The sequence below is a fragment of the Cuculus canorus genome, chromosome 1 (assembly GCF_017976375.1).
Source record: "Cuculus canorus isolate bCucCan1 chromosome 1, bCucCan1.pri, whole genome shotgun sequence".
Classification (NCBI taxonomy): Eukaryota; Metazoa; Chordata; class Aves; order Cuculiformes; family Cuculidae; genus Cuculus; species Cuculus canorus.
In genome coordinates, this window is record NC_071401.1 from 163,370,040 (window position 1) to 163,387,139 (window position 17,100).

Below are 17,100 nucleotides of genomic sequence, written 5' to 3' on the forward strand. Positions count from 1 at the left end.
CTGTTGGAGGCCTTCATAGAAGACCATCCGTGTAGGTGGAGTTTTCGCACTAGAGCTCTGCAAGGTATGCTGGCAGCCCTCTGGTTGTCATCCCTCATCCTTCACATGAGGTGAAAGGAACCTGGTCAGCTGCCATCTGAGAAAGGTGTAGCAGAGTATCACAGAGTTTCTGCTGCCTTTCCTACTGGGGACAACACTGTAGAGGAATGATAGAGCAAAAAATGGTGTCCTCTTTGACTATTGCCCCATGTAGTACTAGCAGTCTTCTGTTTGCCCAAGGAGTGCTGGAACAGGGTGGAGCGTCACTCCAAGAGGAAGGTAGCAAGGTTCTCACCTGACCAAGATCTCACAAACGAAAGGAGGCTTGAAAATACAGCAGTTCAAGGTTGCACATCAATAAAACTTTCAACTACAAGTTTATTTAAACATTAGTATAGATCGTTAAGGAAGCTGTGGAAATTTTGCTATTAGAAGTTTTCAGAGCAGATTAAAAATAACATTTAGCCACTTTAAAACTGGAGAATTTTAAATAATATAGGGGTACCACTCACTTACTCTGATAAACTGAGTTCAGCATAAAATTGTCTTATTAATAAATAATAAACAGTAGCCCATTTGAGTATGTTGGCAAGAAAATATTTCAACTGAGTAAAATAACGAAGTTGAGAAATCAGTTCCTGGCAAGCAGACAGCTTTTAAAATCAGAGTTAACATAAGGATTTTTATTATGCACCTTTTATCTACTTGCATAGCAGCTGGATTGACATAAAGTGTAACAGCTCTTCTTAAGTAGTCACATAACTGTGTTGGATTTGTAGTCCTGAACAGAGAAGAAATACACGTTTTGAGCTGTAACAACCTAGTGTGACAACTCTAAACCTGTTATGACACTTGAAAAAAATCTATTACAGATATAAAAGTGTGTTTAAATAATATTAAAAGTAAGGTGCCAAGTTAATTAGTCATTGCCCTCAGACTTGCTCTTTTAAACTGCTGTCTTGAAACAGACATTTTGCAGCAAAATACTATAACTTTTCTATTAATAAATATATAGTGTTATTGCCAAATATATAACTTTTTAGAAATGTACAACTTCAGAAAAAGCAATGATGTCTGAGCTTGATCAGGGTGCCTGTGGAAAGCAGTAAGCTTGTTCTGCATTTATCTGTTTTTTATCTATTGCTGGTCAGATTTCACATTCTCTGTCAGAGGGGCTAATTGGCCCTTAGATGAGAGACTTGAATGGGAATGTAAACTGCACTTGAGGATGATAAAAAGCAGCACTTGCTGAAATTCAGCATCACCTAATCAGCATAGCCACATAGTTAATGCTCGAGAGCTTTAAAGACCTAGCCAAGGAAAACTTTAAACTACTGAACTGGGAAAACTGCAGAAGTTGTCAAGCTGAATTCAGCAGCTGGAGAAGGGAAGGTGGAATGAGGCAGGGAGGTGTACAGTAGCTCTTGCTTTCCAGTGCCAGTACCCAGGAGAAATAGTGGACTCTCATTGCAAAAGTTAGCAGTCGGAGAGAACAAGTGCCAGCCAGCCTGCTATCTTGGAAGTTGCTCCTTGGAAGGAAGGACCAAGTGCTTTTGACAAAAGCGACTAGTCTGACTCCCAGTCGTCTTGTTGATACCTTGGGCTGAATTGGAGCTTTTAATTCAATATCACACTGTGTTTACTGAGCTAATGAAACTAGACTGAATTAACAGATTTTATATCTGGCTTACTGAAACATCTTCAACAGGTAGTCAGTGGTCAGGTGCCAGGGAACGAAGCTGTTGCTAATCAGAGGCCTAGGAACCTTTCCTGGCTAACTTTTTAAAACAAAATTTAGTTTTATTCAAAGATCTAAAATCTGGACAGGGAGGCTTCAGTGGCTACGTTTTTAGAAAAGTGAGTACACCTTGAAACAAGTTGTCCCTAGAGGCTGTGAAATCTTCCCTTAGGATTTTCAGACCTGGCTGGGAAAGGACTTGGGCAACCTGTTCTTACTGTGTTGTTAGTCCTGCTGTGAGCAAGAGGTTGGACTGGATTTTCTTCAGGTCCTTTTCAACCTGCACTATTCTATGGTTCTGTAATAAAGTCTCCAAAATACTGTTAAATATTCTCTGAATGGTTACATTTCTGCTTCCTGCACTTGCGGTACAACAACCCTATGCAGTGCTACAGACTAGGGGAAAAGTGGCTAGAAAGCTGCCTGGAGGAGAAGCATCTGGGGACGTTGGTCGACAGCCAACTGAACATGAGCCAGCAGAGTGCCCAGATGGCCAAGAAGGCCAATGGCATCTTGGCTTGTATCAGAAATGGTGTGACCACCAGGTCCAGGGAGGTTATTCTCCCTGTCACTCGGCATTGGTGAGACCGCACCTTGAGTACTGTGTTCAGTTCTGGGCCCCTCACCACGAGAAGGATGTTGAGGCTCTGGAGTGTGTCCAGAGAAAAGCAATGAAGCTGGTGAGGGGGCTGGAGAACAAGTCTTACAAGGAGCGGCTGAGAGAGCTGGGGTTGTTTAGCCTGGAGAAGAGGAGGCTGAGGGGAGACCGTATTGCTCTCTACAACTACCTGAAAGGAGTTTGTGGAGAGGAGGATGCTGGCCTCTTCTCCGAAGTGACAGGGGATAGGACAAGAGGGAATGGCCTCGAGCTCTGCCAAGGGAGGTTCAGGCTGGACATCAGGAAAAAAATTTTCGCAGAAAGGGTCATTGGGCACTGGCAGAGGCTGCCCAGGGAGGTGGTTGAGTCCCCATCCCTGGAGGTGTTTAAAGGATGGATGGATGGATGGATGAGGTGCTGAGGAGCATGCTTTAGGGATTGTTAGGAATGGTTGAACTCAATGATCCAGTTGGCCCTTTCCAACCCAGTGATTCTATGATTTAAAAAATAATGTGTTTTAATGCAAACAAGTGATGGAGAACGCAATGGTTACTTCCAGGACTGGAGATTGTTTTATGTATCAGTCTCAGTGTCAAGTTCTTTGTGTGATGTTGCCAAAAGGGCTAATATGATCCTTGAATACGTAAAAAGAGGAACAGCAAAAACCAGGGAAATGGTTCTTTCACGTGTGCATAGAATCCATAAAACAACTGACTGGAATACTGTCCCCGGATCTGGTGTTCTCCTTTCAAGATGGAAAATCAGCTTTAACATGAGGTTTAAGAACCTCAGTCAAAGCTTATCAAATAAAAGGATGAGAAGTAACCAAATCACTGTGTGTAGGTCCATGTCTATGGAAAAGGCGTAATAGTGGAGGGATTTGTAGTCTTTAAATTTATAGTCTTATTGTATAAGGTGGAAGTTTAACAAATTCAACCTTGAGTAAGACGTGCTATTTTAGCAATTAGGATAACATAGGGACCCATTACTCACTGTTGCTTGAAATCTTAAGAAAAATCGGAGGTCTTTCTAAAAGGCTCACTTTGATTTAGCTTCTAAAGAAAAACAGAATGGCTGAAGTATTAAGGAGGTCAGATGAGATAATGATTGTGATCTATTACTCTCATGACATGTATGACCTTTTGGTTTCCCTCAGGAATTGATGATACGAGGGCCAGAGAATTATTTCTACACAACATAGAGTAATGCAGTGTGGAAAAACCTAGCACGGCTCTGAATGTGCTTGTTAGCTGCCAGAGCAGCGCATATATTGCCTCCTTATCCTAAGCTTTGCGTGGGATAATTAACTCACTGGAACTAGGATGCTGTCCCATGACTGGAATACTGAGGTAAATGCAGCTATTTGCTTCTGTACCAGAGCCACCTCTAATAGAGGCGGAAGCCCTGTTTCCGGTGGCTACAGAGATCTGTGGCAAGAGTCCCTACCACGGTGGCATGGCTAGATCCGTGTTTAGGTTACACAGCACTGTGTTACGCATTTTGGCCATATTCCCTATATTAGTCTCTTTGGACTAAATGTCTTGTCAGGGCTAAATCTCACCTTAGGTACTTACATTGGTGTTTCTACCAACCTTTCTCATGAAAATTGTTTGCTGTAGGACTCTTCAAGTCCAGTTTTACATTGGAAAATTTGCTGGGCAGCTGCTTCATTTCTCACCGAGGCTACAAAATAGATCACTTATATTTTATACTATAATTATATATTTTTTATGTCCCTTTCTGTTAAATGCGACATGTTATTCCACTGCTTTTGTATCAACTTGATAGCTCTGGAGAACGCAGCAGGCTCTGTTTACAGGATGATCAGCTGTATTGGTTGTTCCCTGTCAAACACCATTTGATTATGTTTGCACATTGCACGAAACTCCAGGTTATTTCAGAGAAGGTTCCATGTATAGAGGACTTCCAAGACCCTAGATCACACCTTAGGACTGATTCAGAACACGTGTTTAGCCTTTTCCTTTTGTTTGGGTTGGCCATTATCTTCACTTGTGCCTTGCATGTCAGCATAACCAAAAGCGGAGTGTACAGTAGTGTTGTAATATGGGCTGTGAATTCTCAGAAGACTCAGGATGGTTTTTTTCGTAATTCAGATTTGCTTTTTTTGAGTGACATTTTGTATCTACAGGGGAAAGAATCCTTTCTTTTTTAAAACCCATCACTAATTTTCATGCAGTTTCCATGGCAGAACTTGCTATTTGAGACATCTAATGGTTTAACAGCAGTTTGTTTATTGGGCAAAGAACTGCATCAATTTCCCATAAGAACTGTGATATAGTGCTTTCTGAGAATTATATACATTACTCACATGTGCAGTTCATTTTGTCCCAGGAGAGCCGTATCATCTCAAATAATATTTCAGGCGAGATGGAAGATCCTGCTACAGGTGCATGTGTATAGTCCAGTAGTTTTCCACTGTACCACCCTGTACATTAGGAACATGCTTTCCTAAAAGACTTATTTTAAATTCTAATATTGCATAATGGATTCGTTTTTACATAGTGCAATTACTGTTTTCCCAAGCACTGAAACAAATTTGGCCTTTAAAAAGAATTTATTTTTTCAAGTTTTGTTAAAGATTTGACTTTAACAAAGGATCAAGCTTTGCTGAAAATCTTGAGTTGCATTGAAATTCACGTGGAAGGTCTACTCAGTCCAGTGAGTTTCTACATATAGTCTATAGATGCCTCTAAGTCTATGTAGTCTCTTTGAAAATAACTGCTGCAAAAGCTAAGAAAAGCAAACCTGTTGCTGGTAGGCTTATGTGTTCTGGTTAGGAAAGTAGACTGCACATTGGTGGGCAGGGTCTACCCTTTCTTTTAGGTAGGGAAGCGGTTTAGAAGCAGTTTAAAATCAGTTACAAACTAGACATTCAGCCCACAATCACCTTTAAATCTGAAACTTGAATCCGTTTCCGTCTGTTACCATGACTTACTTGTTTAGTCTGTTTTAAGGATTGGGTCTAGACCTAAAGTTTGTCAGTAATGATGACCTTTGAGAAGAGTGTAATTACGTTTTCTGAGGCCACAGGAGATATCTTCAGTTAGCTAGTTCAATGCCAGTTCAGGTTTTGTCTGCAAGAATCCTACCTGTAGTCTTAACATACAACAGAACAAAAGCATTAATTTGCCCTTCTCATACACCAGCATAATGAATTATCCACCTGCCTTCTTTGTCCAGCCTATTAATACACGTTTTGGATACACAAAGCTTCTTAATGAGCTTTGTGAGTAGGGAAATAAAAAGTAGTCTTGTCCAAGGGAATATATTTATTGGCTGTGCTTTGCTGCATATCTCATTGTTTCCATCAAAACATTCCTATACAGAATGATAACAGAGAAAGAATATGTATTCATGAAATAGATACTTACCTTTAAAGGAATTTAAAACAGAACATATAATTTTAAATAGTTTTAGAATTCAGTGGTGGACTAAGAGTAGCAGTTGCAAGGAGGTACGTGGTTGAGAATGTGGGCACAGGGGAAAAAAAAGTGTGAGGACAAATCATAATTCCGTAAAACTATCACAGCTAATTAATTCGTGAAGGTGAACAGTGCAACAGATGACTCTGGGTATCAACCTTGTATTTCTTGCGACCGTTAGTCCTGCGTTAATTTTCCTGTGAGATCAGTGACATTATGATATGCATCTGAAAATGGTGGGATCTTGATTGCAAGGAGTTATTGTAATTAACTCTGATTTCAGTATACTCTGTAAGTACCTTTTTAAGCCTTAAAAATTAAAATATGATTAAAAAGCCCTTTTGGGATCTAGAGTGCCTTTTCAGATTTTAATTGGAAAGTGAAGAAAAGCAAGCTGCTTGCAAAGGTGATGCGTTTACAGATCTATGAGGTTTCAGTTAAGCTTAGCTATTATCTGAAATCATCAATTACCTACACAGATAGCCAGGTTTGTCAATCTAAGGATTAAAAAGCACCAACAAAACAGTGAAGAATAAAAAACTGCCAAGTTGGAGAAACGGTGTTGTGACTAAAATGAAACTCAGATGTATTTCTGTTTCAGTCTTGCTTTTTATTTAAAAAAAGGAAAATATTAAGTTTATTTTAGCTTTCAGAAGCTGGATAATGATTGTTCTGAAGCTTTCCTCTGCTTTTTTTAAGTGACATGCCCACAAGAGATGACAGTATTTAAGTACTGCTGGGGACCAGAATGTCAGGGCTGCCACTGATTGTTGTTAAGAATAATGCTTTGTCTTGGAAGGAAAGAGAGCCAAGGGGAAATATGATTACGTTGTCTTGGTCTCAGAGAGAGTTTATATGGTCATCTCCACATCTCCAATCAACATCCCTTCAGGGCTGATCTGTGTGACATTGTGAACAATTAAATCACATCTGGTCACTGCAATGCAGTCACGCTCACTTGCCAAATTATTCTGTTTCCTTGCACGCCCCAGAGGCAAAACCAGCTTCAGGGCATGTGTGGGTTTTGGATGCATACAGATGCTGATATGACTGTGTGTAGTAGTCCCCGTATTTTAGTAAACTTGTTTGACTAGAGGCAGTTTGATGTTTTAGTTCCTGAGCCGGAGAGACTAATCCTGCAAACATCTGGGCATACTCTATTCTTGCTCTTACGGCAAACTTAGTTGCTTCAGTGCAGTTAACTAATATGAGAATACCTGCCTGAGTCAGTTCAGAATCTAATTAAATGGCATATACAGTATTTTCCTTGTGGAAGGCTTTCAGGGAAACCTGAAATGCACAGATTTAAGGTTCTTAGCTGATTATTTGCAGAGGAACTTTTCCTCTTGGCACTATACGAGCTGTATTCTCCAACACATGCTGTTGTCCATCTGCTCAGAGCCTTCAGATAACCATTCTAGAAAATGTGCTCTTCATTCAAAAGCCATCAATTTTGCCTTCAAGTTGACCCATGTTCTGTTACAGGCCAGTGAACAAGTTTTCATTTTTTTCTACTCAGTGGCTGCAGCACTGTCAATAGTTTATACCCAACTTTTTATCTAAATAGACTGCTGGGATTAACAGCAGATCACTGAGGTCTTCTGCCTGGCTTTTCCCACAGTCACTGATAATGAATGAGGCCCACTGTAGCAGCACTCCTGTCACATCAACAGCTGTTGTCAAACAATAAGCCTCCAGTTTTTCTCCAGATCGTTGTCGCTGCAGTGATGGTCAGAACCATCTCTTTTAGTTAGTCACTACAATGAAGCCTGTAAGTCTTTCATATTCAAGCTTATCATGTAGGGATGTTATCAACGCCCTGCATTGCCACCTTTTGTTGCATCTCTTTGCCTAGTCAAGCAAATTTTCCTCATGTGTCCCCTCATGGACACATAGTTAATTGTGCCCTAGGAGCAGCCATTGCAGGTGGTGGCTCTGAGCATAGTGACCATGGGACAGTTGCCAGCTTGTTCCTGATGATAATTCATGTAGAGCATCCCAGTCTATACATTGTGTCTCCCCCAAGAATATGCTCCATCTGGCAATAATTCACAGGCCCTTTAGCGTCTTTCCAGTAATACCCTTCTGCTCTGGCCTACTGTGAAACTCCAGATTCCTGATACTACCTGTATTGAAATATAGGAGACAAGGCATGTTACATGAGTTGGAGAATTGTACTGGATTCAATTGTGGGAGCAACTTAGCTTTACCTTGTGGTTTGTTCCCTGCAGTAGCACAGAAAAATAGACCATGAGAGTATTCCTAACCAAGGCCTTCTCTTTTGCCAGGGAATGAGGTGGCGGGGTGGGGGAGAGAAATGGCCAGAGAGAAATTATGTCTTGACTTAATTTGGCTTTGCTTATTTTTAATGAATGCAACTTTGTCCTTTGACTTAATACTGTTTGGTTTGGGGTTTTTTTGTGCAGTGCCTTCCTGTACTTTTACCCTGTCTAGCATATGCACTTAATGTATGGAATTGCCCCAGATACATTGAGGATCTGCCCTAAGTGCTTGATTACATATTAAATTATGCAAAGATAGCTGAGTCTAGTTCTGCTGGTCCAGCCATGAAGCTAATAAAATTAGCTAATAAAATTAGCAAAGGAACAGCAATAATTATATTGTGGGGGAATGAATCCTCACAGTCCTCAAAAGGATTCTTCTGGGGAAAAGCAGAAGTGCTGATGATCTTTATTTTCACCTTTTCTTTACCTGGAAAATTTCATACCCTGAGAGCAAGCCTTTCATATCTCTCTCTTTTCCCAGCACCCTGCCTGCAGTTACACGTGCATTTCACTCATTTTCATTGGTGGAATACATTCAGTTTCCCTGGCCAGGACCCTCTCTATTAGATACATCCATTGAGCAGCTCTGTTGTCTGCCAGTGAGTAATGGAGGTGCACTACTGAAAGTGTAGCAGGATGAAGCCCCATATGCAGTAACATGCAGCTACAAGACGCCTGGACCAGCCTAATACTGTTACTACAGCCTATTACTGCATTTCTTCCTACTGAACAGTTTGAACTGCTCTTTTTATCACCTCACGATATCTCATACGCTAGGAGAGAGGGAAGAGCTTGAGAAGTATGGGTGATGAGATTAAGTTTGACTGCAGTAGCTGTACCTCCTGCCTCAAGATCCAGTTCAGCCATACCAGCTAGGGAACGTCTCCTGACCTTCCCTACCATTCTGAGTTACTCCAGTACAGAATATTTGACCTGTACAATGTCTGTTATTTACTAAGACTGAACTGAAAATCCTTGCTGAACTAAAGTCAACATCATAGAGCTGAATGTCTCTGTGTTGCACTCTCCAGTGCTGTGTGTGAAACTTGCAGTTAGAGTTTGACTTGGATATGCATGAGTAAGGCAATGCAGTGGATTTCAGACAGGGAGAAATGGATGTTGAAAGACTGGATTGACCAGAAACTTAAGTGAGGACAACAGCAAGAGAAGGGTACTGCTATCAGCAGGCTGTGGGATTGGAATCTGCTAGACTTGTCATTTTTCTTTTCCTCTCTGCCTGCAAAAGGTCTCAGTTTTGCAGTTTATTATTTTTTTTTCTCTTCTTGGAGAGAGATTGAGTTCTCTGGCAGCAAGAAGGCAAACTCTCTATCTCACATATGGGCCACTGAGAGATTTAAAGTCTGTTTTCTTTTTTTCCTCCAGAGATACCTGTGTATTCTTAGTATCCATAAAAAGAAAAGCTGTGTCTCTTTTCCTAGCTTGTGAGGGATTTCGGAACTGTCTTTATGTAAAACTACTGAACCTGGCTGTAGTCCAGGGTATTTCCAAGAGAACAGGACTATTATTATGAACAGATAACAGTTTCAGAAGAGCAGGGGATTTCAGGATCTTGATTCAGATTCATCTGTTGCAGAATTAGCACTGTGAGGTGTGGAGCTGGAAGGATTTTCCCATGTATATGCAGACATTGCAATACCATGCTCCATCAATTATGTGTGCTTTATGTTTTCACTCTGCGTAGCTGTTGAAGGACAAGCTTTTCCCACAACACACTGCTCATCTTCCAGGCTGATAATGGAGAAGGTGAGCTGGCTTCAAGCATAACCAACTTGGGCAACAAAATAAAGAGAGCGGCACACAGCATATCCCTGTGCTATGGACGACGTCCTGAACACTGCAGTTGTCCCAAAGATGAGTGCTCCTTGCTCATGGGGAACATTGCTGTGCAGCAAGAGACAACGATCCTGATGGGGCTTTGACAGCCCCTATCTGTGTTAAAATGCTGATAAAATGCTGTCTACTGGCAGGAGACATCCTTTCTTTGTTTAGCTGGGGAAGAAAGTGTGAGACCTCATCACCTACCTGCAACCCTTGGAAGCATTCCTGGCCCCTTGGACCTGCACTGGCCCCCTCCACTTCTTGTGGCTGTTGCTCTGCTGTGTCCTAAAACTGAATAGTCTTGCAACACTGAGGACAGGAGACACCAAAACACATTTTTTTTTTTTTTTTCAGCTGTGAGCAAGCTCTGTATTGAAGGAAATGACTTGATATAGAGTAACATGGTGGCCAGTATATGGTCATACTTTAAGGCCATGTGCACAAGGGGGCAGAACTGAACTGTGGTGGAGAACCCTTGCTTTCGGATCTCTTTAGGAGCATCTTTGAATTAAAAAACGTCCCTAAAAAATTTGGAACAGCCTGCAGAAGTAATGATAAATTGCTGTCACAGATCACAGATGCTCCTCAGCTAGTCCTTTCTGAGGACCCCATGAAGCAGTAATATCCTCTTTGCTCTATGAGATGACATCTTTTCACTTCCTGAGACTCTAGCACTCAAAATTATTGTGTTGACTGGCCTTCCCCTTTGAAAGGCATTTCTATCAGGAAGAAAGAGGGCTATTAGCTATCTCCCTCTCTTTCTGCTGAACCATGTTTCTGGGCATAAGAGTAGGACGGTCTACAGGTGGTTTTGGCACTCAATATAAGGTTTGATAAAACAGGTACATATTAAACTTTGAAACATTTTACGGATTAGAAAGTGACTGTTGTTCAAAAGGTCTGGCAACAACAAGTAAGCATAAAAACAAATGCTTTCTTATGATAGAATAATTTTTAATCTGTTTGGTTTTTTTTTTTTTTTTTTTTTTTTGTGACAGTAAATATCCCTTGGCTAGCTCTGTCAGGTCTGATGACTTGATGCAGTAAGACTGTCTCTCTGGAGACAGACTTTGAAAGTCTGATTCCCTTCCCACTCCAGTTTCTTTGATTGTCATGCTATTTTTCCTTGCTCCCCCCACTTCAGTTAAAATACCATGTTTGATATACTTAGAGGTCCCAGCACTACTGTTCTTAATGCCCGTGTTGGTATTTCTGATAAAAGCTAAAGGCTCTTTACATCCATAAATCTACTATAGTGTATTCAATAGAGTATTTAAGTGGATTTTGTGCTGTGAGACTGGTCTGCTAAGGGACTTTGTTAATAATAAGTGCGGAAGATGCTTTTTAACTGTGTTTCTATGGCATTCAACTCCTGAGAAATGAAGTCTAAAACCACTTTCTGTAATGCAGGAACTGAGTCTCTGTGTACATGCCTACTCACCAAATGAATTGCACTGAGGCGTGAAGGATATTTTAGGATGTAGTGCTGGAAGATATTGAACTGTGCTAATTTCCTGGAAAGTTGAGTAGGGGTGTGCTTCCATGGATAACTCTTGGGCTTTAGAATGTGCATTATTCACAGCCACTTCTCCTGTTCCTCTATGCAAACATGAATTGCACGAAGTGCAGATAAAGAAAACACAACAGGTACTATTTTACAGGCTACCTAAACAAAAGAGCATTGGGGACAAATGAAGAAGTACACTTAGACTCTATGCTGAGCATAATGAATAGTCTTTGAGACATAAATTATCAAATGCACTCATTTATTTATAGGGCTGATGTTATTAGTACATTAATAGTATTTAGCTAATTAGTAAAGATTGTTGGCATCCACAAGGGCAGAGAAGACCTGAAGAAATTAGAGACTAGGCAAAGCAAAGATGGGTTTTGCCTGTCAATGCATTGGTAAATATTTCAGTAAGGAGATGGTCAATACTCAAGGGCAAAGCAGAACTGTGGGTTTTGAGACTCTCCTGAATGAGGCTTCCATCACCAGCTGTTAGGCATTTTAAGGCATTAATTAATTTTTCACTAACTCCAGAACCAAAATGTATCTGACACTGAAGGGCATTTTACTTTTGAATCACTGAGAATTAAAAAAAGAGAAAAACTATTGTTTTGTTCATAACAAAATGTTTATTATAGAGCCCCTTTAAATCAAGCTTCAACGATCTCAGAAATGAGAATTTAAATATTTCTGCTAGAGCAGTGTCAACACACTGCAGGCATTAAACGATGTTCATTAGGGACTTGGTTTCAGTCATACAGAACAGCATGAATAAAAGTAGGCACATTCCAGATGTTTTAGATGTAGCAATTTAAGTTCCCACCCCTATTTTTATTAAGACTACTGTCCTAATATAATAAGTAATTTCAGGGAGTGGGATTATGCATCAGCTACAAAGCTGGCCTTGTTGCTTAGACATGTGCAGAATATAAATATTGTAAAGCTTTAGAGAGCAGATGGCCAGAGATTTCAGAAATTATAAACATCAAGCTTTCTGCTTTGGACTGGTCAGTGTTAGGCCCAGAGGTCACATTCAAGCTGCTTGAGCTTTCCTGCAACATTTGTGTCTAGTACGACTCTTCAGTCTCATAGCGTTTCCTGTAAAGATTTCCTTGGTCATTCAGCAATCCAGTGGAGTGCTAGGACTACCCAGTTACATGAAAGCATTGCTGCAGGGGGCTCCAGCACATCATTGTCGAAGGAATTAGACAGCTGTAGCAAGGTGAGTTTTAACTTACTTTGGGGCGTTGTTTCTATTGGGCTACAGGGAAGCTTGCTTATCTTGATTGTGGGACTCAATGATAGATCACACTTGATTACAACCTACCGATTACTCCTACTTCTCTTTTTTTTTTTTTTTTTTTTTTTTGCCATGACTGATATTTGGGGATCAAGAAACATCGAATTATTCCAAAAGGATTTTTTTTGGTGCAGACAGACTTAAAACATGACAGGAGAGATCATCAATAGTGGAGGATGTTTCAAAGGAAAAAAATTCTTCAGAACTATTTTGTCATCTTGTACTCCTCTCCAAACACATCAGAGCTTCAGCTTTAGCTAACTGCAGTAACATTTGAGACTGTCAGACTTCGGGATGCATCAAGAAACATGAATTATGCAGCTGTCTTCATATAGCTTATGGGAAGCAAAGAATGTCTGTGTGACATGTTATGTATTTCATCCTGTCAGGAGTCCAACAAGGTTCCAAAAATGTGGGAGTGGTTGGGGAAGAGTTGAGCAAAGACTTAAGAAACTATATGGATGAGAGCTTTGGAAGTGAAAGGATCACTTGAGTTCAGTCTGAAAGGATCTGAGTAATTCTGAATTCTTCCAGACAAAAAAAGAGAAGTATCTTGTGATGTTACAGCAAAAATTGCAAGGAAATGCATGTGGGGCTTTCTTTAATTATCTTTGGAGTGTTCATATGTTCACAATATGGCAATAGCAGACTGATTGTGCATACGCACCTTTAAAGCATATTTCGTGTTTGCAGCCTTTTAGCACTGGATGATCTCATCTTACATACGGCTTTGTGACAGCAGCTACCTGAAATGGTGTGGTTTTTTTCATGCTCTGATCTGCTTTCCACAGGCAAGAGAGATTCTTCATAGGTAGAAATTTATGTCACTGCTCCCACTAACCACTCACAGGATTAGAAAAGACAACAACAAAGTCAATTATTTAATCATAGTTTACCATATTATGTCCAGAAAGGCCCACTACAAAGAAAATGCCATTTCTTTTTCAGTAAGACACAGAATAATTTATGCATTACATTTGAAATATGTGAACTGCTGTGATAAGTTCACATAAATATTCAGCATTTGAGGAGCTAGGAATCCCAGCAAAGGAATAAACCTTGTCCTTACCCTTCACTGCCTGTAATCGGTTCTCCTTGCTGAGTGACTGCTGCTGTTCTTGGTGATCGGCAAAGTAGGCTGTGAGGCTGTCAGCAAAATGAAACAAGTTATAGTATCACTTCTCCCTTTCTTACAGACCTCTTCATTTATATCTTAGTTTTGAATGTTGTTATTAGGCCTGATGTGTTTCTCTTCTCCAGATCTTGAAGAAAAAGATACTTGTTACATTGGCATACTGTGTAACAGTGTCTTCCCCCTTAATACGGGGAGATATATACATATAAAAATTTCTATATAAGATCCCTATATAAGTTAATGTTATATATATTTCTAAAAGTTATTTCTGTAAGTTTGAAAATGACAGCTATACTTTTCTTCCTTTTAATCTGCTATGGTGCATTGATTCAATTTGTCTTTCTTCCAGCCATTCACACCTTTGCAATCCCAAACTGTCTCAATCTGTTCCAAATTATTTTTACAAAATAGGTCCTTGAAATCCCACTGACTTCTTACATTCAAAATCTTGTTATGGGAAAGAGAGGAACTCATAGGCAAAGCCAAGAAGGACTCATTGTTAATCTAAGTGAAGTCTGACTAGTCTAATCAGCAAGGTATCAGCATCCCAGGTTTGGGTTTTTTTCATACCATGAGTGTGAGGCTGATGTTAATGGCTTCTTTCTCCTCACTCCTGGGATAGTTTTCACGTGTTTACTAACACACACTACACCTTGCTTTTTCTTCAGTCATCTACAATGTAGCATTGCATCTGGGTTTGCAATATGTATTGTGGTTTACATATTCTGGACATGCATAAATTTTGTTCAGCCTCACTCTGGTTTCGCACAGCCCCCAAGTCTGCATTCCTTCAATAAGCAGTAGTTGACTGCTGGGGAGTTGCTTATGGCCCCAGGGCCTCAAGTATCATCCTCTGCCCACACTTTCCAAGTCCCTGCTGTCATCTCATGCTTGTACCGCTCCACACTATATTAGTATAAAAAGTAGTTTACCCCCTACAGTAACTATTTGTAATTATAATCTATTTGTTACAGGAATATCTGAGGAATATATGAGAGTATTTCATCATGCAGTTGTATAATTTTTGTGCCAGGGGAAGCTTAGATTTGCTGTTAGGAAAAATTTCTTCATTGAAAGGGTTATCAAGCACTGGAACAGGCTGCCCAGGGAAGCGTCTGAGTAACCATCCCTAGAGGTATTTAAAAGAATGTGTAGAAGTGGCATTTGGGTACATAGTTTAGTGGTGGACTTCGCAGCATTAGGTTAACAATTGGATTCAATGATATTAAAGGTCTTTTCCAACCTAAATGATTCTGTGATTCTATCAAATCTTAGCACAAACTAAAATAATAGTAGTCCCCTGGTTGTTCAATAGTTGCTCTTATAGCAAAACAAACTAAAACATGGCTCTAGAAAGTCCAGAACAAGACCAAAACCTCACAAAACCTGAAGTCTATTTTGTTAGCATAGCATGATGCCTGTGGTCACAAGCAGGGGGAATCCCCTATTTCATGGCTGCAGATCTCCTCCGAAAGGCTTAGAATAGAGCCACAAGGAAATCATATGCGACTCAGCACCAGATGTGGATTGACCTCTTGCTTTCTCAGGTCCAGTTCTGCATTTGTTTTGAGGATATCAACCAGATTGGCTGTCAAGCCAAAGACAGGTGAGAAAATCCAGTTTAAGATGTGGAGAGCACTGACTGGATAGTGCTGTCTACATGTTACAGGATTACATATACATGCCCGATTCCTGCATGTTTTTAAGTCTCCTTTAATCTACCTTTTGTAAACTTCTTCTTTGATTGCAGAAGTCTTTTATAACAAAGATCCCAGCTATTCTAAAATGCCTGGATCATAAAATAACCAGATCGCATATTGAGGTATGGTCTACCTTACATGAGGTTTAAACTAGAAGTTCAATGGTACACTAATTGTGGTTATGCACGTTAATGTGCTCTTTCTCAAGTTGCAAAGCAAACTACAAAAGTCTGGAAAAGGTTTTAATTTTCTTTCAAATGTAATGTTTAAAGTAATATATTTTAAAAATAAATAATAATCTGTAGTTAATATTGAGCTATTTAATTTTTACTGCTTGACATTTTTTCATCAGCTTTCAGTGTAATTAATCTTAGGATCACACTTACTACTTTTCTTTTTATTGTTAATTCTGCAAATAGAAGTTTTGTAGCTTTACCTTTTCTGTATTCATTGAGTATAGGTCCCTCTAAGTCCAGATCAGCGATTCAGTTCTTGTTATACGGCAGCAAAATGTCATCTCCTTATTGGTCTTACTTATATTATTTCCTCATAACAAGTAATTAATTATTGTGGTAGTTTTAATCTTGGGTTTTTCAGATGAATGCTTCGTTGAACTATTCCATTACCAAAGTATATAGTTTTAAAAGTAAATGAACTTGTGGTATTAAAAACTATGTATTCTGCCTCTGCTTACTATTCAGATCCTGCCTGATCATTTCCTGGCAGAATTTGTTATAATGTTAAAAATGAGTGGGTTTGAAAGTTATTCTATTAATATAATCAAAGCAAAGAAGCAGACATCTGAAGAAAACCTTCTGATAATGGGGAATTTTCTGATAGGAGGATGTTTGTATATTTGCGTGGCCTTGAAATCAATATGAATAAATTGCTAGTAAGCTTGTCTCTTGAATATATCCAAATTTTGTGTTCCATCAAGCATTTATCTCTTATAGAACTGATGTGATAAAAACCATCAGTTCACCACAGACACGTTGATGCAGTACGTATTTAACAATAAAACACTGACAGATGTAATCTGAAATACATAAAATTCCAGTTTTACCTGTTACTATATTTACCGACACATCACTGATAAAGTTTTATTTCAGTGATCTCAGTGTGACAAAAATCAGCAAAGCATTATTCAGAGTTCTGAAAGTACCTGTCAGCTTGAATGTTTGCAGATGGCAGGAGGATATTGAAACTGATTCATCATTTGAGAACAGTTACATTTAAGTGCATATTATGACCATTTGCCTGGGCACTTATTAAATAACATAGATGCCTGACAGCAGTCCTCAAACTAAAAGGTCCCAGGCTGATTGTTTTTCAGATCACATAACTTCCTGAAAACTGCATAATATTCACAGGGCTTCCTTTGGTAGTTGTTTGTGGAAAGGTTTAAGCTTTCTTTGTATACAAGATGTATTATTTTACTTCTTGTTTATGTGTAATGTTTTACATTACTGACAGACCCCTTTTTGGCTATGCAAGAGTGAAAGAGAAGATATTC

The 17,100-nt window shown here is 39.6% G+C and overlaps 1 protein-coding gene across 3 annotated transcripts in view; it reads left to right on the plus strand.

The window, feature by feature from the left end:
* Positions 1-17,100, plus strand: part of ACSS3 (acyl-CoA synthetase short chain family member 3) — a 136,532-nt gene that overhangs the window by 3,715 nt on the left and 115,717 nt on the right. For 2 of the 3 annotated variants that reach the window (XM_054080125.1, XM_054080105.1), the window contains exon 1: positions 12,519-12,674. The exons of the other annotated variant lie outside the window; for it this stretch is intronic. The gene's annotated coding sequence lies outside the window, so the exon portion shown is untranslated. Of the gene's footprint in view, positions 1-12,518; positions 12,675-17,100 lie in introns of those variants that run through there. 3 annotated transcript variants of the gene reach the window in all.